We start from the raw sequence: 26,892 nt of genomic DNA on the forward strand, positions 1-26,892 counted from the left end.
GGGTCACTGCTCAAAGTGTTACACTTGTGGAACGCCCTGCTTTTTTTAAGAAGCCTGAACAAGAAAATAACAAGGAGGGTCCTGGGAGTCCCTCTGCCAGACATTAGTCCTGGTTATGGGAGCCTTACCAAGAGTCTTTAGCTCACTATCTTTAACAGAGGAGAAATATCCAAAACATATCAGTCTTTGTCCTGCCCTGGGGCAGTCCAGCACCGAAATGCTAGGCAATTCTCCTCTGAACAAGAGTACCAACAGCAACCCCAGAAACATGTTTCAGTCTGGTTGGACCTCTTCAGTAGGGTGGAGCTGTGCCTCTCTAAGAATAGTGAGCAAGGAGGGGTCCACAACTGGATCCCCTCTTTTTCTCCTGGCACAGGCGATGAGATTTTCTCATCGGCAACACATTGTATTGCGTAGCCACTGTTTGGCTGCTGTGTACCCACTGGTTGTACTGGGCACTTAATCTATTGGGCAAAAACATGTTTTTGTAAGTTCAGTGAAAATGCTACTCCATACTGTGGAAGACATTAACGTTTCAGACTATTTTATCAGCTCCCAATCACAACTCTCTGTAAAACCCATTGCTCTTTGGCGGGTATATTTTTACAAATGAGCTATAAAATGCATTGGTTGACTCAATTCCTTTAAAACTTTGAATGCAGAGGTTAACCTTTCAGCTGCCTTTTGGATGCGTCACTTGCTTGCTACTCACTCTTGTTCTGTGATCATGTAATTTTACAAAACTCTAATAAGTTTGGTGACGGGTGTGGTGGCTCGGAAGATGAGTCTGGCCCATTCAGGACATTCTGTACTCTCTTTAATAAAACTCTCCCTATTGCTAAAGGGAATACCCTTCCTATCTAAAGGAACTAAATGTGCTTGTCAGATGTCGGGAAGTCCAAAGTAAACATGTCCTCTGTCTAAACGACCACTATCTGACCGTACCACTAAATATAACTAGAGTAAATAGGCCAACAGGATGTCTCTTCTTCGTGGATAGTCTATTTGTCTCATATCATTCTTAGCGTAATCTCCTTTGATAGTGTCTGGTAAAATAGCTCAGCTGGTTTGGTGCTCACTGCTGCAATCTGTGTGTGATCTACAGGTCGCAGGTTCGAATCCCAACTCAGCCTTTCATCTTTTCGAGGTCGATAAATCAGTACCAACTACGGCTGGGCTGGCAATGTATGTAAATATGTTCTATGTACAGCGCTTAGGCCTAAGCGCTATATAAATAACAAATCATCTCTTGTAGTTCTTCAAAATGACACTTGGGTCTCGTGCTTTTCATTTCAATAGTTCCTCGCACTCTTGTCATCTTCCCAGTATTTGTTCAGGCTTTCCTAAATTATGTTTGTCTTGATTCCCTTTTAAGCTTTGTTTGTCAAGGAGTATCTCTCTGAGGCTGTCTGCTCTTTGGTTGGTTAATTCTTTCTTTCATATATGGCTTACATTCCTTGTGAACTGCTACCGTTAATGCTATCTCATCCTCAGGACTGGGACGAGTTTCTCTCTTCAAGGGACACCAGTCTTCCCCGACCAGGTTGTTTGCGATTTGCTTTCTCTGGTTTTTACAGTTCCAGTACTTCAGTTTTATATTTTTGTTCTCGTCCTTCAGACTGGGATGAGTTTCTTCATGCACATAATGATTCCCCGGCAGCCTCCTGCTATTCCCGATTACCCCTGGCACCTCTCATGCAGGGAATGGTTGCAGGGCCCGGCTCTCGCTCCGGTGTTGCTTCTCGCTGCTCAGATTCCCATTTTCGGTTCCTCGCCGGGTAGCTGCCCTCTGCAGATGCTGGCAATCAGAAGTTGTTCAGACTTCCCGTCTCAGCGATCTTCCTTGGGCGTGCTGCCCACCACTCTGCAAGTGTAGTCATGCCACTAACAGGTATTGCTTCCTTCTGTTCCTTCTCATACCGTTTGCTTTGTGGTTGCATACTCCGGGGCTACGGCGACTCCCCGTATTTTTCTTTGGCTCCACGACCTGTCTTGACTCTGCCTTAATTCGGCGTTATGTCAGGTGGCTTCCCCTGCGCATTGAACTGCCCTTCTGCTCTGACTCCGTACAGTTAAATACATATCTCCGATTAAAGAGACATCTTCCTCTTTCTTTTTCACATTGTCTTCAGCCAAACATAAAGTTACCACACTACTCTTCATGGTTGATAGTCGCATATATGCAGCTATGTTAGTTGACTTGGGGAGTTCCTCACAGGACTCCCCTTTTGTCCCCTAAAGGGGAGTCACTCCTGGTGAGGTCTCGACCCCAGGGAGGGTCTTGCAGAGTGGGCTCACTTCCGCAACCTCACATGAGGAGTCTCCCCCTTAGGGAGAAGGGATAAATACCTGCGATGAGGCCTTCCATGCCCGCTGCACCTAACCTTGTACCATCATCAGCTTGAGGTGTCCACGGACCAGCGTTAACTTCATCGGACCAACCTCCACTTCATTGGCTCAAAGAACCATCTGATACAGCTGGCCCGACCATCAGAATATGCCAAAAGCGAAGGCAATTAAGGTGATTCATGCTCTGCGTTACAGAACTCTTCAATAAATGAATCATGCACATGAATTCTGAGTACACCCTAATGCCATTTGGACTGTGCAATGACCTGTAGACCTCATTAACAACATTATACATATCTGCCAATGTGTAACTGATTTACTCAGCAGAGGACAGGGAATATACCACACATGCGTGGCAACAGTTTAACAGATTGAGGTTTGTATGTACGCTGATTTGCTTGTACTGCCCATAATCCCAAAGGATTGCAGAAGCATCACCTTTACATGAAGCCCTGTAAAATGATGATCTACCATGATCAGAAGGAATGTTTTTTTTCAAATATTGTTCTTCCAGCACTTTTAGCCACATGCCCTGCAGGCGACCATCAATCTTCCTACAGGACATAGACAGTAGCGGTGCCTGGTACTCGGAGCCGAACCATCATTCTCAGTAATTGGTCTCATCACTGCTGCTCTGTGTTCTCTCATGGTGGCCTTTCATTCCATGGACAGTTTTTCAGCCCTACTCTGTTTTTTTTTTTAACCTTTTTTTCTTTTGCCCTTTCTAGTTAAATTGGATGTATCACTAGTAGTCTAGGTTTAATTCTCTTTCACTGCATGGCTCTGACCAACAGATTCTATCTAGATAAACATATTTACATGAATTGGTTGTGGAAATCCGTAACCAGTCATTGGGCATTTAGGGGATATTCTATGAAAGAATTACGGTTTATGAAACCTTTTGTGTGCCTCTTATTGTTTTTACGTTGTTTTTTTTCTTTTGTAGGCATGCTAGGAACCTGGTTTTGTAGTGAATTGTTGTCAGTCTCTTGGTAGTGCACAATGTACTTTCATTTCATAATGCTGCTCTGACTGTTTGACATTTCCACGAAAAATAGAGTTTAAATATACCATAAAAAATGATATTTTTCATCCATGCATTATTTTGGTTCAGGTTTTGTTGCACACCTCTCTGTCACCTTGTGGCCACTTTGGAGAACTAATTACTTTTTGAGCTAACCCTCAGAGACTAGGCTGTGATTTCGATGGTCTTATCCCAAATTGATTATACAGACAGTGTTTTCCTGGGCCTTCCTGGTTACGACGTAAACCAACTTCAGAACGTTCAAACCCTGAAGCTTGTGTGCTGCTACACCTCCAGAAGTTCAATAGTGTTTCTAACTCTACCTGTACTCTTCGCTGGCTCGCCATGTCTCAGCGCAAAGCCTTTAAGTCCATTTGTATGGTCCACCAACCTGTAGACAATTTAGGCCCTTGTGTTTTTGCGAACTGTTTTTCCCACTATGCCTTTGTACGTTCACTTCGGTCTTCTGATAAATGTCTCCTGATCATTCCTAGAACTGATCTGTGCAGATAGAGGGACACAGCTTTTTTTGGTAGCTTCTGTTCAGCTGTGGAACGATATCCCTTTATCTGTCAGAAGGATCGAAGACTTCGTACATTTTAAAAAGCATCTTACAAATGCCCTTGTTCCTTAAATCTCTGATTTGGCCAGCAAGGAATGGAGAATTGATTGGTACCATGATGCTGCTCTGGCGGTGATATATGCGCTTTACAAGAACCTATAACATAACTATTGGGCTATTGAGTTTCGATGCATTTTAGTGTTACAATTCTTGTACATTCTTTAGTCCATGCCTGAACTCTTTCTTGGTTTATTTCCAGTTGTAGTGATGCACCTTATAATGACTGCAAAGTAGCATGGCAAGACTATTTTACGTTATGCTTTCTTTAAAAGAAAGCTATTCTATTTATTATTACTTATATAGTGCAAACGTACACCATATCGTATCTTGACGTTAAGAGATATGAACCCAGAGAGAATTACTAACAGACATTGAAAGCAAGTTAGAAAGGAAAAAGCCAAGTTTTAAGGAGAATGTGGAATTTTAATAGACAAATTACCCGTATAGATAAAGGAAGGGAGTTCCACTGTCTGGACGCATGTCAGGAAAATCTCCTACCCCCTAATTGAACATGGAGGTAATTGTTCCTCTTTAGTAACGTATCTGTTGTAACACATGCTCTGTTAGCGGGGAAACCCAAAGCAATGTGTTTGCTAGAAACACAGGTTTGGGACCATAGATAGATTTGTGAACCATACTGGGTATCTTCTGCTGAACTCCAAGCTCCATGGGGCAACTGACACACGTGGTGAAGAGCAGAAGATAGATGATGAAGCGGGTAAAAATGACAAAGTAAGCGAGCCATTAGGTCCTGTGCCCACAACAGCGTCTGAATCCCAAAATCAGAAAGACCTGGATAGACGCGATCCCTGCAGTGTGGAAACGCCACTAGGCCTAACAAGCTAATGTATCCAAATTGTGGGTTGCTGGCAGTCTTTTCACCAGTACAACAGGACTGAGGCTAAGAAGCCAGTGGTGAGGGTTGCACTCACTTAGTCTAGCTCCAAAGGAAACCCTCCCTGCTGGCTTCTTAGCCAAGGTCCTGTTGTTTCATGTGAGTGCCCAGTGCAGAGGCATTTTTTAGAGGGTGTGCACCTCATATGTTATCAATTTGTCATAGATATACAAACTTAGAAAGTGTTGAGTAACAGAAGTGGTGCCCACACACCTCTACTAGCGTGGTCAGAGGCAGGGCCAGCAGAAGGGGTGATCGAGCGGTGTGGCTGCACACGTGGGCCGAGCGCACCGGGGAACACTGCATCACCCCTTGAGCTGACCCTGCAAGCTTTCTGAAGTCGGAGTGCATGCGCTCCAACTCCAGGAAGAAATGACCTGACTTCTTTTTGAAGTCAGAGTGCATGCGCTCAACATTCAGAAATTACTGCTCTAGTTGCAGGGCAGCATACGCCGCCCTGCAACTAGAAAGTTACTTTAATTCCGACCCCACTGCGCATGACAAGATACCAGGAAGCGCTCCATGCTTCCTGGTTTTCTGTCTGCGTTGTGGAAGCGGTTGAGCGTGGCAGATGTAGTCCACTGCAGACTATAGTGGAGGCCTTGCAGGCAAAGACCCAGGGCGGAACAGGTAAGTGAAACATTTTTTTTTGCCTTTTCGTTTACTTTTCTAAAAGCTGGCTGGGGTAAAAAAAAAAAAAAAAGAGCTTCTTTTGATTCATGGGGCGAGAATGGGGTTGAGGAGCAGTGCCAGCCACAGGTCTTCCAGTGGATGTGGGGGGCACACCCAAAAAGCTCACACAGGGTGCTGGGAGACCTGGGGCCGGCACTGATCAGAGGGGCTGACACATGTGATGTTAACGTATCTGACCTCCGGTGCACTCAGGGAGGTCAGATTACAGTCACCCACGCTCTCAAACTCACAGCCAGCAGCAGCAATAAGACAAGTCTCACTCTATGCAGGTTTACTCGGCTTAGCCCTTCCGGGGCGAGGCCGTCTTTATTTCTGCCCAGATCACGTAGCAGGGGTTTCCCCTTGTTCACGTGATCAGGGCCATCTTGAATACACCACATTCCTCCCAAACTTGGAATATTTGAAACACTACATTCTTGTCTCTTACTGGTTCTCTTCCACTTCTCCTCTGCCCCTTGGGCTTCTCTGACCTTGGGGCGCAGGTGGTAGATCCCTTGTAGTCGGCATCCTTGTAGCGAGTTGAGGGTTGTGTTTTCTCCCGGAGTTGGTATCTTGTGCCTGCTCTCTCTGGTAGTCCAGTGGGTTTTGAGGCCTGCGACGGGATACGTTGTTGCTCGTATTTGGTTGTAGATCAGGGTCAACTGGGGGATCCTCGCTTGGCGTTTCAGGGTTTGATTGTTCTCTCCACAATGTCTTTGGTACCTTTTGGAAATGGGATATGTTCCACGTCACAGCTTCTTGTCCTTGGGTGGCGATCACCATACTGTGATTGGAGTCCCGTACTGTCCATGGGCATGATTCATATGTCAGAGTCATCTTTTTCGAGGGTGCTCTGGTTTTCACTAGTACAGTGTCACCCATCTGTAGTTCTCTGTTTCACGTGGCGGGCTTGATGCTGCTCCTCATTTCATCTTTCCCGTCTCTCTTCTATGAGCGGTATGTCTGGTTCCAGGTTCACCCAGCTTAAGTGTAGTGGTACTTTGGCTTGGATCGGCATCCCGAACATTAGTGCCTCTGGGCTTACTCCTGTCGATGTTTGTGGAGTTTGTCTGTGTGTTCGGAGTAATCGATACACTGCCGGCAGCCAGAGTTGATGGTGGTCCTTTTCGATCCTTATGATTTTGTTTAGGAATCCCATGAATCGTTCTACAACACTGTTTGCCTTCGCCCAGCATGGGGTGATCTTCTGGTGTTTGACGTTTAGGTTGGTGAGAAACTGTTTGAGCTCATGACTGGTGAACGGTGGCCCATTGTCACTTTTCAGTTTCCTTGGTATTCCATATATGGCAAACACTTTCTCGAGGGCGTATGACTGACATGGCATCTGTGGACTTGACATGCTCCACCTCTGGGTATTTGCTGAATTCGTCATTTCGAACGAATAGGTACCTTTCCCCCACGATAGTGCAAAAATCCACACTCACCGACTCCCACCTTGTTTGGCTCCTGGGTGCACTTCTTATGGGTTCGGGGGTTGCCAGTCTGCCACACAGGTTTCTACCTGTTCAGTTACGCAGTTCTGTATTCTTGCCATCCACATTCTGGACTTCAGATAGGCCTGGGTCTTCATGATGCCTTGATAGCCCCCGTGCGCTAACTTTAATGCTCTTTCTTCTAAGGTTTCTGGAAGGATAATTCAGTGTCCTTTTAGTATGATGCCTTCTTCTGATACTGTTCGCTCGTGCCGGATTCTGAATAGTGATTGTAGCTTCTCTTGGGCTACCACGGTGCGCTGTGCCACTGCAGACAGATGGTTTCTCCAATCGCCTGACTGGATGGTCTGTATTGTGCGTTGCAGGCTGGCATCTGTCATTGTTTCTTCTGCTATTTCCTGCAGCGTTAGTGCTCGTGGACGTACACAGGCTATCACGTGGCACATATGTTCCTCTGTCTCAACGGCATGTTCTTCTTCTTGTTTTGTGGCGGGTTTGGGGTGGCGAGACAAGTAGTCAGCCGGGTTGTCCACCCCGGCTCTGTAGGATACGTCAATGTTGAACGGCTGTAGTTGGAGCATCCACTTTTCCAGCCGCACTGGGTGGGTGCAGTGCCGATCCCTTGAAAATCGGTATGAATGGTTTATGGTCCGTGAATACATTTGCTGGTTGTCCTACAAGATATACTCTTAAATAATGGCAGCCCCATAGAATCGCCAGTGCCTCCTTCTCTATGTGACCATAGTTCTGTTCGGTATTTATTAATGCTCGACTGGCAAAAGCAACTGTATATACAGTGCCCTCTCTGTCCACTTGGGTGAGCACAGCTCCTAACCCCACAGGGCTGGCATCCACTAGCAGTTCTGTGGTGCAGTCGGTATCGAAGAATGCCATCATGATGGTGATTGATAACGAGTCTTTGATGCATTGGAATGCGTGTTGGTGCTGTTCCATCCATTCCCATTGATTCTCGTTCTTGGTAAGTTCTCTCAGTGGTTCTGCAATGGTGGCTAGGTCAGGGATGAACCTGGCGCAGTAAGTGGCCATGCCCATGAAGCGTCTTACTTCTGATGCCGATGTGGGGGTATTTGCTCCTTTGATACTGGAAACCTTGGCCGGATTGGGCAATACACTGCCTGAGTTGAACACATATGCAAAAAAATTCTGTTTGTGTTTGTTAAATTCGCTTTTCTCTACATGTAATGTGAGGCTGGACTCCTCTAGGCTCTGTAGGACTGTGGCTAGCCACTCGTGGCATTCTTCTGTCATGGTTCCCTACACTAAGATGTCGATGATGTTGGTGGTTCCGGTGAGGCCATTGAGTACTCTCCTGATTTTGTTCTGAAAGACCTCCGCCGCAGAGGATTTCCAAAGTTTAGTCTTTTGTATCTTCGTAGTCACAGATATGATGAAAATGTTGTTATATATCTGGATTCTCGGGCGCGGCGTAGCTGATGATGGCCGTAGCGTAGGTCGAGTTTGCTGAAAACTTTTGCTCCCGTTAGGTCCATGATCAGCTCATTGATCATAGGGGTGACATGGCGCTCTCGACCGATGGCTACATTTGGTAGCCGAATATCAATGCATATCCTCACTGCATTGGGTTGCCATGGTTTTTGGGCAACAACCATGGGGGATAGCCATGGAGTTGGGCCAGATGTTTTCTCCATTATCCCTTGCTTCTCTAGTTCCTCCAACTCTTTGACTGGCTCCCTCATGTGGAGCGGGACTCAGCGGTGCCGCACTGCCTTCGGCTCAATTGTTTGGTCGATGTGCAGTTTGATTGTTCTTCCGCGGAGACATCCAAATCCATGGAATACTTTTTGGTGTTTTGCTAGGAGGCTGTCTATCTCTGGTGGGTTAACGCTAAATGTGAAGTGCACTAGGTGTAGTTTCTAAGCAGTGCAACAGCTTATCAGTGTTTCTAGTCCTGCCTCCACTACATATATCCTGGCCCGGCATGTGGTTCTGTTGTGTGCCAGGTCAGATCAGAATGACCCTGCTACAGGTAGTGGCTTCCTGCACCCATATGTGAAAAGTTGTACTTGCTTGTTCTTAAGCTTTGGCTTTGGGACTAGTTTGTTGAAGGTATGAATGGGCATGACGTTTACTGTCGCTCCTGTGTCTATAAACACTTTGGTGGGGGTTCCATCGGACAGGGTGGTCGCTTAGGGTTTCTTCCCTTTTCGATAGTTTTTCGTTGGTTTTATGGCAGCAATCATATGGACTCGATGCACTCATCCTTCGTTCTTTTCTTCCGCCTTTCACGTCCATCTGGAGACGTTTCTTTGTCCGAGGATTCTTCTGTGTTGCTACAGCTGGGCGATCTCTGCCTGGTGGCGAACGCTCTTGCCTGTCCTCTTTGTTGGTGGCTCGAGGTATGTTGTTGTCCTGGATCCCTCGGCGGTGTGGCGTTCAGGCATACGGCTGCAAAGTGATTCAGCCTCTTACACTTCCGACAGGTCACTCCTAAAGCTGAACAGTGTTCTCCCCTGTGCCAGGGTCCTCCACACCATTTGCAGGTGTCACCCCATCTCGACAGGCGTCCTGGTCCCGTGTTGGTGGGTCACTTCTCCTCTTGTCGACCTCAGACTGCCACTACTACTTCCTCCTTTTGCGTGTTGTCGATGGGTAGTCGCTGCATTGCTGCTTCCATGACCGCCACCTGGTCATCCGTGTGCTCCCGTAGTATCCTCATGACTAGGATGCGGTCCAAAGGGGTATTTCTCTCAGACAACACTGCCCTACATAGTTTGTCTGATGACAGACCATTGATGATCTGTAGATGGACCGCAAAATCTTCGTCTGGGAATTCGCATACTAACGCTAACTCCCTGAGCCTTGCATGGAAGTCGTTGATGGTTTCCTTTTCTCTCTGATGGCTCATGCAAAATTGGAATCGCTCATAGTCTGGGTTCAACTCAGGCTTGGTCTTGTTGTTTAGCGCCGCTTTTGCTGTGTTATACTCATCTGCTGTCACTCTGTTTGGAAGCGTGTTGAACAGACATAGCGCTGAGGTGCCAATATTCAGCAGTAGTAGGGTGTGTTTGCTTCTCCCTTCAACGATGTCCCTGGCCTGTAGGTTCAGTTCAAATTGTTGGAGCCATATTCTCCATTTGAGGGCCGCCCCAGTGGTGTATGGGTCGAATGGTCTCATGAAGGTTGTCTGCCTGGTATCGTGACCATCCAGCCTCAACGTGTTGTCCCTTGGATGTGTGCTATTGCTGCCTGTTCTAGTTAGGCTGGCTTGGGGAATGGCCATGCTGGCGTGGGCCTGCTGTTCTCCTTGCACGCATGTTTTTGTTTCTTTGCTTTCTGTATCTTTGGGTCAGCAATCAGTGCTCTTCCTGCATTCTGTGGACTCTCCACCTGGTCACTGTGGCTGTTGCTGTGTTTCTGTGGCAGTGGCTTATTGTGTAGGTTGTCCTTTCTTTCAGCCTGTCAACTGCTTTGCTTTGTGGCCGTTATGATCATTGTTATTTTATTCTTTTACTTAGCCCTTCCAGTGCCTTTCTTGCAACCATGCATTGGGGCACGAAGTTCTGTATTTATTTATTTTCTCTCGCCGGGGCACACGTGGTCTCTAGACCCTTGTTGACAGTGTGATGTTAATGTATCCGACCTCTGGTGCACTCAGGCAGGTCGGATTACAGTCACCACGCTCTCACACTCGCAGCGTGGAGCAGCAATAAAACACGTCTCACTGTGTTATGCAGGTTCACTCGGCTTAGCCCTTCCGGGGCGAGGCCGTCTTTATTTCCGCCCTGATCACGTGATGCGGGTACCCCCTCGCTTACGTGATGAGGGCCACATTGAATACACCACAACACTGATGCCCTCAGCGCTTCATGCACATGAACCTGCACGTGGACATGATGACCTATGGGGGAACACAGCACTGGTAGCTCAAAATTCAGATCTGTGCCGAAGGCCATTTCCATTCTGATTCGTTTTGCCGCTTACCCCAACGTATGCAAACATTTAGCCTTACAGGTATGCAGCTTACTAGACACTCTTACTCCTAAAACAGAGGCAAATACTTCCAAAAATAAAAGAATAATGAATGAAAATACTACTAAAACAATAGACAACAATGGACACGCAGGATGCTAGCTTCCATCCACATAGTTCCACAGAAAGGTTTGGAAAGTGATAACTCTGGAGTAGTGTCACAGGAAGAACATCTAATATTATACCTGACTAGTCTTAACAGAACTTCTGAGTACAGCTTTTAATATGCAGGTACTGCTAGGTGCACAAAAGTATGGTTTACAAAAATGTGCCTTTTTTAGACGTCAGGTATATTTTCACTTGCCTGAAGAAAAAAAAAGCTCTGTTGGGAATGGGACTTATTTTGGATACCCTTACAAATCATGACATTGCTATGTACACCAAACAGGGAGTGAAATGCACCCACTTCATATGTTCTGGAGACCCCCAGCATAAATGTATGACATAACTATATGGCTAGCACCTGAAGAAGGGATGTGTGAATTTACATCAGTGGCCTTTGCACTCTGAAATAAGCCTTTGTTGTCTTAGTCAACCTGAAAATAGCAGGATTTCTTGCAGTTGTCACTTGTGTTGTCACTTTTATGGCAAGGTGTGTTCTTTTTGTATGCTCCTGCTTATTTCTCATACACTGCTACTTATATTCTTGGAGTTTGGGAGCGTGTTACTCAATTCTCAAGTCGACTTGCAGTTGCATTTTTTGAAAATGGTCATGTACAGCAGTGCACCGAGCCATGCACATGTGAGAATACACATGGGGTCATGCCGTTTGTAAATTAGTACACTTTGCCCATATGACAATTGTGCAAAACACATTTTGGGCCTGGCTTAAAAAGATTTGCGTTGGACCAAACCAGGAGATGCCCAGCAGCAGCCCAAATTGACACTTTCGACCTGATTCACAAAGCCAAACACTGTAGCAAATCTTAAACTGCCTGGAGCCTGTTTGAGCTGCTCGCGTGCAAACATATGCAGAAGGACATCTCACACAGGCAGCTTTTGATTGGTTCCAGTTTTAGGATTTAGAAATACAGTAGCAGGTTCTAATCTGAGATGTGCAAGGTCATTCGATTGGCTTCAGTGCAAACCTCCCTTTGAATTATTCTTTGGAATTTGCATAGCACATTTGGTGAGTAGTAGTCGCACTACCCAACTGCGTCTTCTGAAAGTCTCTCATTGGAAAGCGCTTTGGTCTGTTAGGTTCACTTTTACAGAACATCGTATTCAATACATTGAGGGAAAACTTTACATTCTGCACTAAATGTGAGCGGCATACACGTGCGTATTCATGTGCAAGCCTCCCTGGTTTGAAAAATAAAACCAGTCTTTGAAGACGGGCTTTCTGTCGAGAAATGACACATACTTGCTAAATCCATTTCCTGCACCAGCAGAACACTGCATATTTGCTGGCACATGCTAAGCTAAGGAAGTGTGACTCGAAGCTGATAAATGGAGAATAGGGAGGCAAATAATTGTGTCAGGTTTTTGGAAGGCCTCTACAAATCAATAAAGAGTGAAATAAAAGAAAATAATTGGAAAGATAAATTAGGTGCAGACTTTGTTGACGGCGCGTATAAGTCATTGAGGGGTCACTGTGAAGTCTAGTTATCTCCAGCCCCTCAGAGAAAGGGGGAAACCATGTAGCGTCTTCCGGTTCATTTTACGACACTGGCACATCGAGTGATTCACAAGTTTGTACATACAGGCCCAGTTCGTCCTTATCTATTTGAGAGATGTTCTCCCAGGACATAGAAGCCATGACATATTCTTGTTGAATCCAGCCACAGGCATCTCAAAGTTAGGGATGGATAATCGTCTTATAATGGGTACAATGATTAAAAACAAGGTGAGACATGGCGAACAACTAAAGGTGAAATGTCACATTCCGTGACGGCACTCTCCAGGGAAAACACTGGCATTGATTCATGGGGTTTAAAAATGGAACACCTTTTAATGAAATCTAACCCTATTAGAAGAAAATATCCTCTCTTGTGTTTTTTTGTGTATGCTTATTTTATGAAGGCAAATGCCCATTTGTCCTGTGCAATTTGTATGGTTATGCAAATCCAATAGAATGAAATTAGCATATTTCATCCGAATATGCTAATTTCTGATGACATCACAGCCCATCCATGGACAGCGCCCGTGCTGGGCTTGGGAGGCTGAAGCCCTCCCACTGATCCCTGCTCCAACAGCAAGAGCCAGTCAAACGTGATGGCCGGGCAGCAACAGCAAACAGAGTGGTAGAGGACCAGAAGCATACAGAGGCAATTCAAGACACCCCCAGTGGTCTTAAAGTGTGGGTCTAGCTCTCCTCGGGGAGGCCTGGAACCTTCTCAAGAGGACGGGCGACCCACAGCGTGAAGCATCACCTAAATCATTTAGGGTTATCTGCGTTTAAACTGAGACTCTGTACATGTTACCACGAAAGAATGTGCACAATAATTGTAATCAAAACAGCCTGGACGTTTCAGGCTGTTTTTATTTCTCGGTTACTGAAGTCGAAAGCAGAGTCACCTAAAAGGGGCACGCTGCGACGTCTGTGGCTGTTGCACAGAGAATAAAAAATGGAAGGGAGAGAGATAAAATGGAAAGGTGGTGGGAGGAGGTGAAGGGACTGCAGTGGTCGAAGTGGGCGGGAGCAGTCGGGAGCGGTGCTCCTCTACTTCTTTTAATTAAGTTTTACAACGTGGGAGTGCACAGACAGTGCTGTTTGCTGTCTTGGAACACTGACCTAACTCTGTGTAGCCTCGTTGCTCACTACTGCTTCCTGTGGATTCACCTGTTCAACACGATCATCTTACTTCAGAATGATGAAATAATCCACGCCCCCTCCTTGTTTGAAATCCATGTAGCGTTTGTCACGCGTGCATGTGCAACGTGGGAGTGTTTGCTGTCTTGGAACGTTGACCTAACTCCGTATAGCCTCGTTGCTCACTACTGCTTCCTGTGGATTCACCTGTTCAACACGATCATCTTTCTTCAGACTGGTATGTGACACTGATGTAAAGAATAATTATACACTTTAAGTGTAAAAGCACCTTCTAAAATGTTTATATTTGACATTTCTCTATAGATCAAATAAGCCACGCACCCTCCTTGTTTTAAATCCATATAACGTGGGGCACATGCGGATTCGCACGTGCGCAACTTGAGAGTGCTGTTCAGCGGTACAGCGACCAGCCCCTACGTGCCCCCTCACATTGGAAATCTAACGGTAATGATCCATCAGAATGGTTTACCATCTAACTACAGCAATGCCTGTGAAAGCAAATGCCTTGCTGCATAGGACCACGTACACCATCACACCAAACGCTATTAGTAATCTTGGAGCTGCTCGAAAAACACTAACCGGCAAGACTAAAGCCCGATTGAAGTCAATTACAACTGACATTAGGACTCTCTGGGCTCTACACCCAAATTGTGGAAAGAAACAAATGCCTTGTGTCGCCCAGCCAAATCAAAACATATTGCCCAAACCGGACATGAAAGCGTCTGCCACTGTATTAAAGACTTGCATGCAAAAAAGGATTAAAACTCACTTGGGCATGCAATTGGATATTAATAATGATAGCAGCCTACTTCCCAAAGAAGCTGACACGGGAACATATGCTCAAGTGTTAACCAATGCTGCCGGAGACTCCTCGTTCCCGTATGCGAACGGACCACGAGAGAAGGAATTTATGCCAACTAATGCAAGCAATCAGGAAACTGGTGCAATAGGAATATCACCCATGCCAGTCCGTAATGCAGATAGAAATGAAGAAACTGATGTTTTGGAATCATCTCTTGCTTCAGCTCATGAGGATGCAATGCATCAGGAAACTGACATGATAGAAAGTTCAGTTACGCCAATCCATAACACTGGAAGAAATCAGAATTCCAACGTGCAGGAAACCTCATTCCCATCAGCCTAGAATCAGGTGGACGAACATGAAGCAACTGACTTGCCAGTACCATCCATATCACAATCACTGGAGCTATTTCAAGATTCTCCTTCAAACTCTTCGGCATCTACGTCCTCTACTCGAAACGCTCTCTCCAAAACAATTCCCCGGCCATCCTTTGGTATGCAATACAAGGCTCCTGGGAGATAGCACTCAATGCTATCACAACTGGAATGCATATGTTTTTAAAGATCTTCGAGGTCCTAGAAACGAAGATCGATGCTCAATCACAAGTTACCAATCTACTAGATGCGAAAATGAATTGGATTGCAGGCATTGATAATGCGAGATTCCCGCTACCAAGCCCGCAACACACAGCACAAAAAATGTTATCGGGCAATGTATCATGCCAAACTGAATCTGAACAGAATCCAAGATCACCTTCTAATAAACAATCGATACCTAATTTAATTACTGACCCAGTGAGAGAGATCAGTGATCTATCCATCCTTGAAATACCTTCGCAAGCTGCCTGTTTATCTGAGGCAGACGCTACAACAGGACCAACATATGAGGTCTTTCACAACAAAGCTACTAAACAAAATAAGAGTAATAAAAATAAGCATCAAACTCTGATCGAGGTAGCAGATGACGACATTACAGAATCTGAACCAAGTACAATCAGTAATAAAAACGAAGGGGAAAAAAAATTAAAATCAAGTCGGGCTGCATAAAGATGCTTCATCTAAATCAAAGCAATTTTTAAATAGAATCACGCTACCTACTGCAACTATCCACTTTAGAAGAAAATTGGGGAACAAAAAACAACATGCAAAACAAAGTATGGCAGAGGAATAATTAGTTACAGGGACTGACCCAATTGTGATAGTAGACAATGAACCACAATCTGAACTCATATGGGATCACAAACATCTCAAAAAGATGTTCTAATGAACCTATCAAAGTATTCTATGGCCTCTAATCAATTAAATAGCAGCATGGATCAGGAAGAAAGTGATCTATCATCCGTTACTCTGATTCTAAATCGAAGGTCGGAAAAACATGAGGAACAGCCCTTTTGTACTCTAGATCAGAGGAGAGAAAAAAAAATGTGATAGATCTATACTAAAACACAAAAGAAGCACAACTGGTCTGCGGTCTGATTATGAGGAGGAATCAAGACAAAAGCAAACGCCAACTATAACAAGCACAAGTAGACCCAAATATCATAACTCCTACTTCAAATGCAATCACCATCTAAATAAAGATGATACCATTGTGATGCAAATGATAGATCGACATTACAAGGATCCCTAACTCACAAGATCAATATTATTGAAGGTTTTCAGCCTTATACCAAGTCTTGAAGTTATTCAAACAAGGGACATAGCACAAATCAGAAACACAGTTGAAATATGGATACCATTGAAATCAAAATCCCATCCCTCATTATTAAGGAAATAATTCTAGATGCCTCACATCAACTCCTAACAAATGGGTTAAAAATCATTACAACATCAAGTCAGTCCATTGAGTCTCAAATGCCCAGTTGGAAAATGAAGGAGGTCATAAGGGATCCCACCACTAAACAACGGGAGAAACAACAACAAACCTTAACGATAAAATGTCTTGGTGTGGCGGGCCAATTGAAAAGAAAGGTGACTGTAAATCAACCCACACCAGGTCCGATGAAATCAAAATGGTCTTGGATTGTGCAAGAAAATCAAAACGTGAGAAGGCCATCAGAAGAATAGAGCCAACCACAGGGTAAAACTTGTCGGTTGAAAATTGCAAGTTGGAACACAAGAGGACACAAACATTTAATGGAAAAAGCTTTGTCTATTATCATAGGAAACTGATCTTATACTACTACAAGAGACCTGGATATCAGCTATGTTGGATACCAGCAGTAAAAAGCAATGCTGGAAGTGGTGAAACTGTGGGCAGGAGCAGTATTACAACCGTGGGCTTCTCCAAATCCAGGAATACAACTAACAAAGCTTTTACTACGTTCAAAAATCAAGGAAATAATGTAGTGCTAGCTATCATGAGCATAGCCGACCTAAAATATCTCGATTACGTTGTGAAAATGCTGGACTCTATTTTCACAGACACATCAATTACAGCAACAATCATTGCAGGGGATCTTAACCTGAAATGTTTTGTTCGAAAAGACCAAATCATGTTGATGAGAGCCAGGCAATGGCTCAAAATCATGGCAATGAGAGGCTTCATTTTGTTGAATGAAGATATATCAGCTGCTCTAGCATGGCACAGAGCGCAATCTTCATGCACTATAGATTGTCTTTGTGTGTAAAAACACCTTCACACGGATTCAAAATTTCAAAGTATTAACAAATAACCACAGTGATCATAACATTCTTGAATTTGGGTGGGAGAAATTTGATCTGAAAAAGAATAATTATTACACCACGCCATTGTTTCCTTCGTCAAAGGGTAATCACCTCAAAATTACTTCTCTCTTTGTACAGAAGTTACTGTTCCATTATCAAGATGAAGCCTTTGATAGCCATTATAAATGTGAATATGATGAAGTTCTCACATTTTTTGATAATTCAAACTTAAATCGGAATCAAATGCCAAAATCCACAAAAAATAGATATGATCACGTTATACAGACCTTAAAAACATCAATAAGAGTGGAAATTAAACAGATAATGAGATAAAAATCCCATCTCTATTACTATGTGCAAAACAATTCGTAATAAATATAAAAATAGAATTAAACAACACAAAAGTCTAAAAGTCCAATTAGATACAGAAATGTTAACTGCAATCAAGAGCAAGAATTCTGCACAAATATGGTATATAATCAAATTTGCTTGTAATGAGATGCCAGGAAAACGTTTGATAAATGTCATCAATGAAAGTGAGTGGACCAAGCACTTTAAGACTTTATTCAATGCCCTGGAGATACCAATTCTAGTTCCTGTTCCTAACCCAGAGCATGAGCAGTTACAATGCGACTTGCTGGATATCTCGATCATCATTGCAAAACTCAGCCTATCACGAGCCCCTGTCCCAGATGGCCTGAAGAACGCAGTCTTAAAATCTAATCTGCAAGCCTGGTCAACCATTCTCTTAGCCATCTTTCGTAGAGTGCTAGAACTAAATGAGTTCCAGCAAACTTGGAAGAACTTGATCATTATCCCAATTTATAAAAAAAGGAACAGAGAAGACCAAGAGAATTATCGACCAATAGCACTTCTTGATGCTCTGGGAAAAATCTTTGCGTGGCTAATTCTCCGGGACTTCCAACGTTGGCTCAATTTCGCTGCCTTTACAGACAAATTCCAATCTGGATTTGTGGCAGGCTTGGGAACAGCAGTCAATTTGAAAATATTGGCAACAATAAAATAACAATTTATAGACAACCATCAAGCAGCCTATTTCGTGTTTGCAGACTTTAAACAGGCTATTGATTCGATCTCCAGAAACTTTCTCTGGTCAAAACTCCAACAAGCAAATTGTCCAAATTACCTGGTGAATCTGATTCAACAACTTTCCATGAACACCACAGTTCAAATAAAATTAAATAAAGTGGTACAACTAGCCAAGTAAATCAAGACAACTAGAGGGCTCAGGCAAGGTTGTGTCCTTGCATCAACCATATTCAATTTCTATATAAGAGACATTAATGAAGCATTTAAATGTATTCAATCTTTTCCGGCAAAAATAGGACAAACTCATATATCATGGCTACTTTAGTTTACGCTGATGATTTGGTTATGGTATTTCTCACGGCAATCAGTCTACAGCGTAAACTAGCAGATCTTCAACTTTATGCAGAAAACAAATTCTCAAAATTAATGTCCTAAAGTCGAACACATTGACCATAAGTAAAAAAGGCAAGAAAAAAGGGTTACAACACAGATGGTCCATAGGAGGAGAGTTTCTCGTGAATATATATGACTACAAATACCACGGACAGAATGTCAATAATAATGCTAGCGATTGTCCATATAAAATTGACATGAGATCAAAAATGCAAAACCTAACCTCACTTGCCAGACTAATCCAATAGAAATATGGCAAATTTACTTATACACCAATTTTGCTATTTTATGAACAAAAAGTGGGTCCCACAATTACATATGGAGCGCATGCTAAACCACCTCTGCAACAGCCAAATTGGAGGTTGCTTGAAGGCATGTTTTTGAAGGCTTTGCTGGGTCTACGGAAAGGTTTCCCAATTCAACTAATTGGGTTTGAACTGGGCATCCTACCTTTACAATCAAGAGTAGATTGGCAATCATTGATGCTCTATAGAAAATGTTTAACAGCTCCAATGGACCAACGATCATTACTGCCAGCAATTGTTAAAGCTATGAGTAGTATGAGCGAGACACCCTTGACGAGACGGAAATTACATTGTAAAAATGTATTAAAAGAAGCAGAAATTGATATAACAATGATGTTAGACTGGAACCTGCGAGAAAAAAAATATAAAAATAACGAATGGATAAAAGTATGGGAAGCATGTGCACCATATAAAGCCTTTACCGCTGTATTTGAAAAGAATTCCAGTTATAGAACAAACATAATGAGATTCCGCTTCAATTAATGGCACACAAATGACGTTCTAAGACCAAGGAAAATCAAATCCTCAAATAATACTGAGTGTAGATTTTGTCATATATCAACTTCGGAAGAAACCCTTGAACATCTTTTAACATCCCGTGAAGCCCTCAATGGTCAAAGAAAAGAACGTTTTTATAAGCATTTAGGTTATTATAGATCATTAACAAAGGAAGCAATGTGGAACATGCTATTCAACACAAGATCAATCTCTCTTAACTTGGCTAGCATCAAATTTTTACTAGCATTGAAACTGGAAAAGGGGGTTTTGAGCATGGAATGAATGCAGGAAGCTGAAGTAATGTCAATGGAAGAGTTGGGGCATCTAGTATTCAAATTGAAGCAAGTACTGGGTGATGACCTTATGCATTTTCTCACTCATCATTATGTATCAAAATGTCTGTGATTTCTGCATTCCTTTGCCTGGCATCATGCAATATTAGTTCCTTGTATTTTCTTGCACTTTAAAAAAAAAATCTAAAAGAACGTTTTTTTTAACTGTAATAATAATGCAATGGATTGTAATACTTCAACTTGTGCAAGGTTGCATTGTAACCAAGAACGCAAGTATAAATAAAATAAAGTTTTACTGTTCTTATACTTTTATTTAAAAAATAAAGCATTCCGGAATGGTTTCGTTTTTTTTAAATAAAAGTGTAGGAAGAAATTGAAACTTTCACTTTCAGTGCACTACACTGATCGTTCCCCTAAACAGCAGGAACATGTATTTTGGGGTTTGTATTGTGTGTGGGAGGGTGTGTGGCGGTGGGGTTTGTGGGGCGCGGTGCAGGCCAGCAGGGAACATAATTCCACTACTTCTTTTCGTACACTTCAACCACTGAGGGACAAAGGCGCACCGTATATGAATCAGTAGCACACACAGAGTTGGAGGGAGAAACCGAACCAAAAGTGTGAAGCGCGACAGCCACATACATGTAAGGGACGAATGACAAGGGCGAACTAGATCGAGACAGAGGGAAAGAGAGACAGGTTGAGAGGTCAAGGGATACAGAGACCAGATGAAACGGAAAGATAAGAAATTAAGAATGATAGAGGGGAAATGAGTAAGAGATAGCACAAGGCAAGACAGTGAGGGAAGCAAGAGATTGAATGAGTGAAGGGGAAGGAGAGGAAGAGATGGAGGGGAATGGAAAGAGAGGGAAAGAGGACAGATTGCTAGAGAGAAAAAAAGAGAGATACATTGAGCTATAGAATGCCCATGTGGTATATACCTGGGTCATCCAGTTCAGGCTTTATTCTTTGCTTCCTGGGAGTTTTAGTTTTTCTGTGAAGGAAACACCGGGACTGGATTGACATACTCATGGATGGCATGGGCAACTTCAGTGCCCTGTAGAAGGGGAGTAAGAGACACAAAATACAAAATTGGAGGGGAATATAGGGCATAGCAAAAGGAGGATAAAGGAGAGACAGATTGGGAGGGAGTGAAGAGAGAACTAAAGGCAGTAAAAGAGAAAGAACATTAGATAGGATAAGAAAGAGAATGTGAGGAAGATGATTCAAGTGACTGAGTGAGGGGACAGAATGGAAGTGAGGGACAACCAGAAGAATGCTTGAGAGGGAGAGCAAAGGGAAGTCACAAACGGAAAAAACTAAACAATATGTAAAGTCAGGGTGGGTGGAAATGAACTGAGACAGAAGGAACAGGAAGGAGTGACAAAGACAAAGGACGCTAAATAGCAAGGGAATGATGGAGAACATTGATCAAGAATGCAAGAGGGAATATGAGAACACAAAAGGGAGTATGAAAGAGTGTGTATGATTACATAGCAGATATTCAAAGGAAGTAGAGAGGCAAGGGTGACAAAACAGGGGTGGGATAGAAAGAAAAGAAGAGGAAGTGTGAAGAATTTAGATATAGTTGAGAGAGAGCTGGGGAAGGTGAGTGGTGATGAAGAAAAGAAGGCAGTGCAAATTAAGAACCCAAAATGAAAGACATGTTCTGAGCGAGCCTGTTGCATGCTGTGTAAATCCCATCCTCAGCTATCAGTCTTTGGATCTTTTTAATTTGAAACATATGCTCCCTCCCATCCACCTGCAATAAAACAATCTGAGTCAATTGATTTGATGAGCTGGCTTCGACCCCTCTTCAATCCTCCTTCCGCAGATGCATACTATTCAATGATTGTGGTGGTGTTCTACTTGGTACACATTTTCACCCTCCTAGCAAACCAAATTTAATCTTGACCCCAATTGGATACCCCTCAAAACCATCCAAGGTTGGCCTTCCCTTTAAGGCTAAATAAGATTTAATGTTGTGCATTAGAGTAGGTGAAGGTGGCATTTTGGCATGCCATCACCCATAGCCAACCCCTGGGTAAGTGGTGTTTGGCATTCCACGTGCCTCCCTTGCCACATGCCAGCTAACCCCAAGACCAAGCATAGGTGGGTGAGGGCTGAGGGGCACCTGTACCAATATTTCTTCAAAGGGTGGGTGAGGGTGGTGTTGGCATAAAAAGGTTTGAAAACCACTGCCCTATGATGAATCTGCTGGGCTCAGTTTTTAGATGACCCACACCTCCAATAATTTGCCTCTTTGTTAAACTAAGTAGCCTCTGAATTGTGTTGAAAGATGTATTTAATGTGCCAAAGGAAGTTGAAATAGCTATTCAGCCTCCTGGGTTCAAAGGAAGGGAAGGTCAACAGTGCAATGGGTTTAAGCGCCCCACTCACTACCAGCTTTCAAAACTGCCATCCATCCCTCACCTCCCCCAAATTTTGAGTCTGGCTCCGCCCCTGATCCCATCGCGTATGTTAGTGAGTCCCCCCACTTTTTTTTTTTTAGGATTTGTCCCGTGGAGACATCATCACAAAAGGTGCGTCCATCTCTCCATACCCGCTAGAAAATAAATCTGTCATGACCACAGCTGCTCTGCCCCACGTATTCGTACCACAACCCTCTGGAAGCAAGAGTGTTTTTTTTATGACACTGTGTAGCACATACTGACCTTGTTTAGTCTTTTCTTTCTGTCTATCCTTCTAGTATTTGGGAATGATAGAATGTGATAGTGCTGTACACAAACCCAGCAAATAAACAAAATAACTCACTGTAAGATGGATAAAATCAAACAATTCACATCTACCATGTTTGTTAGAAATTTAAGAGATTTAAAAAAAAAAGAAATTAAAATAATGTTTTAATTTAGATTTAGTTCCATTGTTTGCTAAACAGTTGCCAAACTTGGGAAATTAGGGAGGTGGATGGCCCGTGTCGGGAGGTCTTCCCAGTTTACGGTGGCATGAATTGCCTTGGAGAGACACACCATGCCTCCACAGTGATGGATGATGTGATTAGGGCCCTGCGGGAAGATCGGAATGTCTACTCTTATTGTCCAAAGTTGTGGGCTATGCTCTGCCCTTTTTTCTGAAAGTGACGTGGTTTGATTACTCCATAGTGTATCCCAGGTGTTCGGGTGATATGGGGTTGGAATTTTGTGGGATTTGCCTCTGCATTGGTCCTCGTGGAATTTGTGGTGGTGGATGATGCAAGAAAAGCCACATTTTATTATCCACGAAGAAATACAAAATTGCTAAAGTGCAATACAAAATACATTGTAAGCAGCAGAAAAAAGTAGACAGCCACAGATATGTTTAATAAACGAGAATTAACGTCACACAATTTAAAATGCATTATAATAGTCTAAAAGTCTAAGAAACCATTCAAAAAATCTTAGCATTTTTCTCTATATTCTCTTACTGGGCTAATAGCGGCAAGGAATACACAGTAAATATGAAGATTTTTTTTATTTTTTATTTTATTTACTTGTGTGTAATCGCAATGCGATTTTTACAAGGTAAGAGCTGATTATGCACTGGACAATGTACTGTGGCAAGACAAAAGCCGGTGGTCAATGGGAAAAGAAACACTCTTGTGACCAGCAAATGCTCATTTCAGCAGGTTGGATGATAAGTTGATCTTTTGGAAAGCAGATTCGAATAGTTTCACCGCAGCAATGGTCCATTTGACGTTTTCTCCGGACATCAGCCTATTCCACCATATGATTGATTGATTGATATTTTATTTCTATCGCGCTCATACACAAGTGTTTCAGAGCGCGACAAGGCAAGGGAGGGGAACAGGGGAGAACAAAACAGCGATCTTACTAGGCCCAGTGACATTGAGAACGCGCAAGTGCATGGGGGAGGGGAAAAGTGCATGGAAGGGGGGGGAGAGGTGAAAAGTGCGAAGCAGAGGAGAAACAGATAAATAACAATAAACAAATAATAAAGGCAACAAACAGTGGTAATGCAGCCAGCAATTTGCATGTGCTAGGATTAAGGCAGCAGACAGGGTAGGTCTGATAAGTGCAGGAAGAAAAAGGGGGGGCTGTATGGGTACAGATATAGACCCCAGTGCAAGGGGTGGCCCGGAGGCAGTGCGGGAGGGTGATAGGATGAGCAGGTACCAGGGCCTAAACGACAGAGGGTGGCCAGGTGCACGGTACCAAGAGAGAACAGATCAGCAGGGTAGAGGGGGAGCGAAGGCAGAAGAAAAGAGGAAGGTCTTGAGGTGCTTCCGGAACCGGAGATGGTTCTCCTCAAGTTTTAGAGTGGCAGGGAGGCTGTTCCAGAGGGAGGCCCCAGCCGAAGACAGAGATCTACCCCCAGCTCGTTTCTTAGAAAAACGACTGACCCTGAGTGAGTTGGAGGTAGAGGAGCGAAGAGCTCGAGAGGGGAGTTATTTGCGGAGGGATAGCTAAAGCTATTTTGGACCCAGGCCCCAGAAAGCCTTGTGGACAATGCAGAGGGTTTTAAATTTAATCCTTGCATCCACTGGGAGCCAGTGAAGAGATTTCAGAGCTGGAGAGATACAATGCCAGGGCTTGAGGCCAAGGACAAGTCTCGCAGTCCTGTTCTGGATTAGTTGCAGAGGGCGGAGAGTAGAGGCAGGTAGATTTAGAAAGAGGCTGTTACAATAGTCCAAGCTAGAGAGAACCAGAGCTTGAGATACCATGGGCTTCTGGGGGAAGCAGAGGAAAGGCAGAGTACCTCTGAGGAGGTGCAGTCGGAAATTTGACTTTTTGGAGACCTCAGATGTGGGCGGAGAAGGAAAGGGTGGAGTCAAAGTTGACCCCGAGGTTCTTAGCCTCGCAGGTGGGGGTAGGAAGAGGGCCAAGGGAGGCCGGCCAGAGAGTGAGGGGAAAGGATGGTGAAGGTGTGCCGATGAGGAGGATTTCCGTCTTGCTGGCATTCAGACAAAGATCATTGGCGGCACACCAATCTTGAATGGCAGTTAGGCAATCAGAGATGAGAGAGGGAGAGGAGGTGGCAGAGGGCAGCCTGAAAATGAGTTGAGTGTCAGCGTAGTACTGGAAATTTAAGCAGAAAATGGCAATGCAGTGGGCGAGAGTTGCCAGGTATTGGTTGAAAAGCCAGGGCGAGAGGTTAGACCCCTGGGGAACACCACAGGTAGAGAGGAAGATAGATGAAAGGAAGGACCCAAGTTGGACCTGGGAGGGTCGATCTGAGAGGAAAGAGGTCAGCCAGGCCAGAGCCTGATCAGTGATACCCAGGTTTTCACAGAGACGGTTGAGCAGGATGGTATGGTTGACCATGTCGAAGGCAGAAGGGAGATCGGGGAGGATGAGGACAGAGGGAATGTTAGAGTCAAGGTTGGTGAGCAGATCTTCACGGATGTTTAGGAGAGCAGTGCTTCTGGCAGCTCTGAAGCCAGACTGGTGGTCATGGAGACAGCCAACAGAATTGGAATGAAGGTTAAGCTGAGAGATGGCCAACTTTTCCAGGAGTTTGCCAAGAAAGGGAGTAATGGAAATTGGGCGATAGTTAGCTGGACAAGAAGGATCAGCTGTGGGTTTCTTGAGAAGAGGATCCACAGCGGAGTGCTTCAGATGGGAGGGGAAGGATCCAGAGGCAAAGGAGTGGTTGCAAAAATCAGCAAGGGCCGGAGCGAGGGTGTCAATGTGGTCCTTGATGGTTTTAGAGGAACAGGGATGCACCATGCAGATTCTTCAGCGACTGGGAGGTCTGCACATAGCTGGAACAAGTACGCGGCTCTTTCTTGACTCAGTTTTGGACAGTGCATAAGGGGGTGCCACAAGGTTTCAGTTTGGTTTGACAAGGCGCACAATCTGCACTCCTTGTTATTTGTCTGCAACCTAATAGCTAAAATTTCAGGGGTATGAAGCAGATTCAAACGTGCCCTCATGTATGTTTTCCTTAACCGTTTCTCTGGGAATTTGACACAGTACGCCAGTGGCGTTTTCAATTTGCTGAAGTTCAGAGGCAAATGTTTTGCAAGTTTGTTGGCTTGTGCTTTGTTGATGGTTTCGAGCCAGTCTTGACATTCCATTTTAAACTTAACTCTCAGTGGGTTAGTTATTAGGTCATCTTCAGTACAGGCTATCTTTGACAACTTTGCTTTTGATTCTCTACCCAGACGTTTAAAGTGTTTGAATGTCTACTTGCTATTTCTGTGGCGATGATCTTGTATATTGGGAGTGAGTCCGGAAGAAGTGTTTTCCTGAATAATTGCATGGAACTTTGTTCTACTGTTGATTCTAAGGACAACAAACCCAGGTCGCGCCTTATGGTCGCAATCGAGTTGGGCAGGCAAAGGACAGATTTCCATAAATGCCCTTCAAGTTTGTACCAAATTGATGCCGGCATGTTGAGTGTCGCACTCATTCCGTAGGATACGGTCGGCATCACTTTTCCTTTGTAGAATTGAATAACTGCCATTAATAAAAATGTGCTATATTTCTTGTCAATTGATCTCATTTGTGCCGCCAGGTTCCTTGCTTTTTCCCATAAGGTCTCCTACATTTTTAGCTCTTTTGCGGAATCATCAATAAGCACTCCAAGATATTTCAAGTGTGGAACAACTTTGATACTCGCATTATCCAAGAACCATTTTGGGTTACACTTTTTCTTTAACGTTGTTTGTCAAGGATCATTATCTTTGTCTTTGATTTATTTATTTCCAAGTTGTTTATTTTTATATAGTGTGCCAGGTTGGTGAGTTGCCGCTGCAGGCCGATTTGGGTCTGGTCCAACAGGATCAAATCATCTGCGTATAGAATGCGCGACACATTGATATTGCCCAGCTTGAGTGGAAAAACCCTGATGGCTAATTCAGCTTCTTTGTAGTCACCCAAGAAAGCGACGAACAGAGCTGATGCTAGGGGACATCCCTGCTTTACCCCGCGTTCCGATGGAATTTCTTTTGATAACAAACCTTGGCTATTTAGGCAAACTCTCAATTTGGGGTTCGTATGGTGAGCCCTCACAGGGTCAAGAACTTCGCTTGGGCACTTCCATCTTTTGAGTTTGGACCAGAGGATTTTTCTGTCTACTTTATCAAAAGCCTGCGATAAGTCTACGAAGGCCAGAAAGACTGTTGG

The sequence above is a fragment of the Ambystoma mexicanum genome, chromosome 9 (genome assembly GCF_040938575.1).
Source record: "Ambystoma mexicanum isolate Mex_15411 chromosome 9, UKY_AmexF1_1, whole genome shotgun sequence".
In the NCBI taxonomy this organism is placed as follows: Eukaryota; Metazoa; Chordata; class Amphibia; order Caudata; family Ambystomatidae; genus Ambystoma; species Ambystoma mexicanum.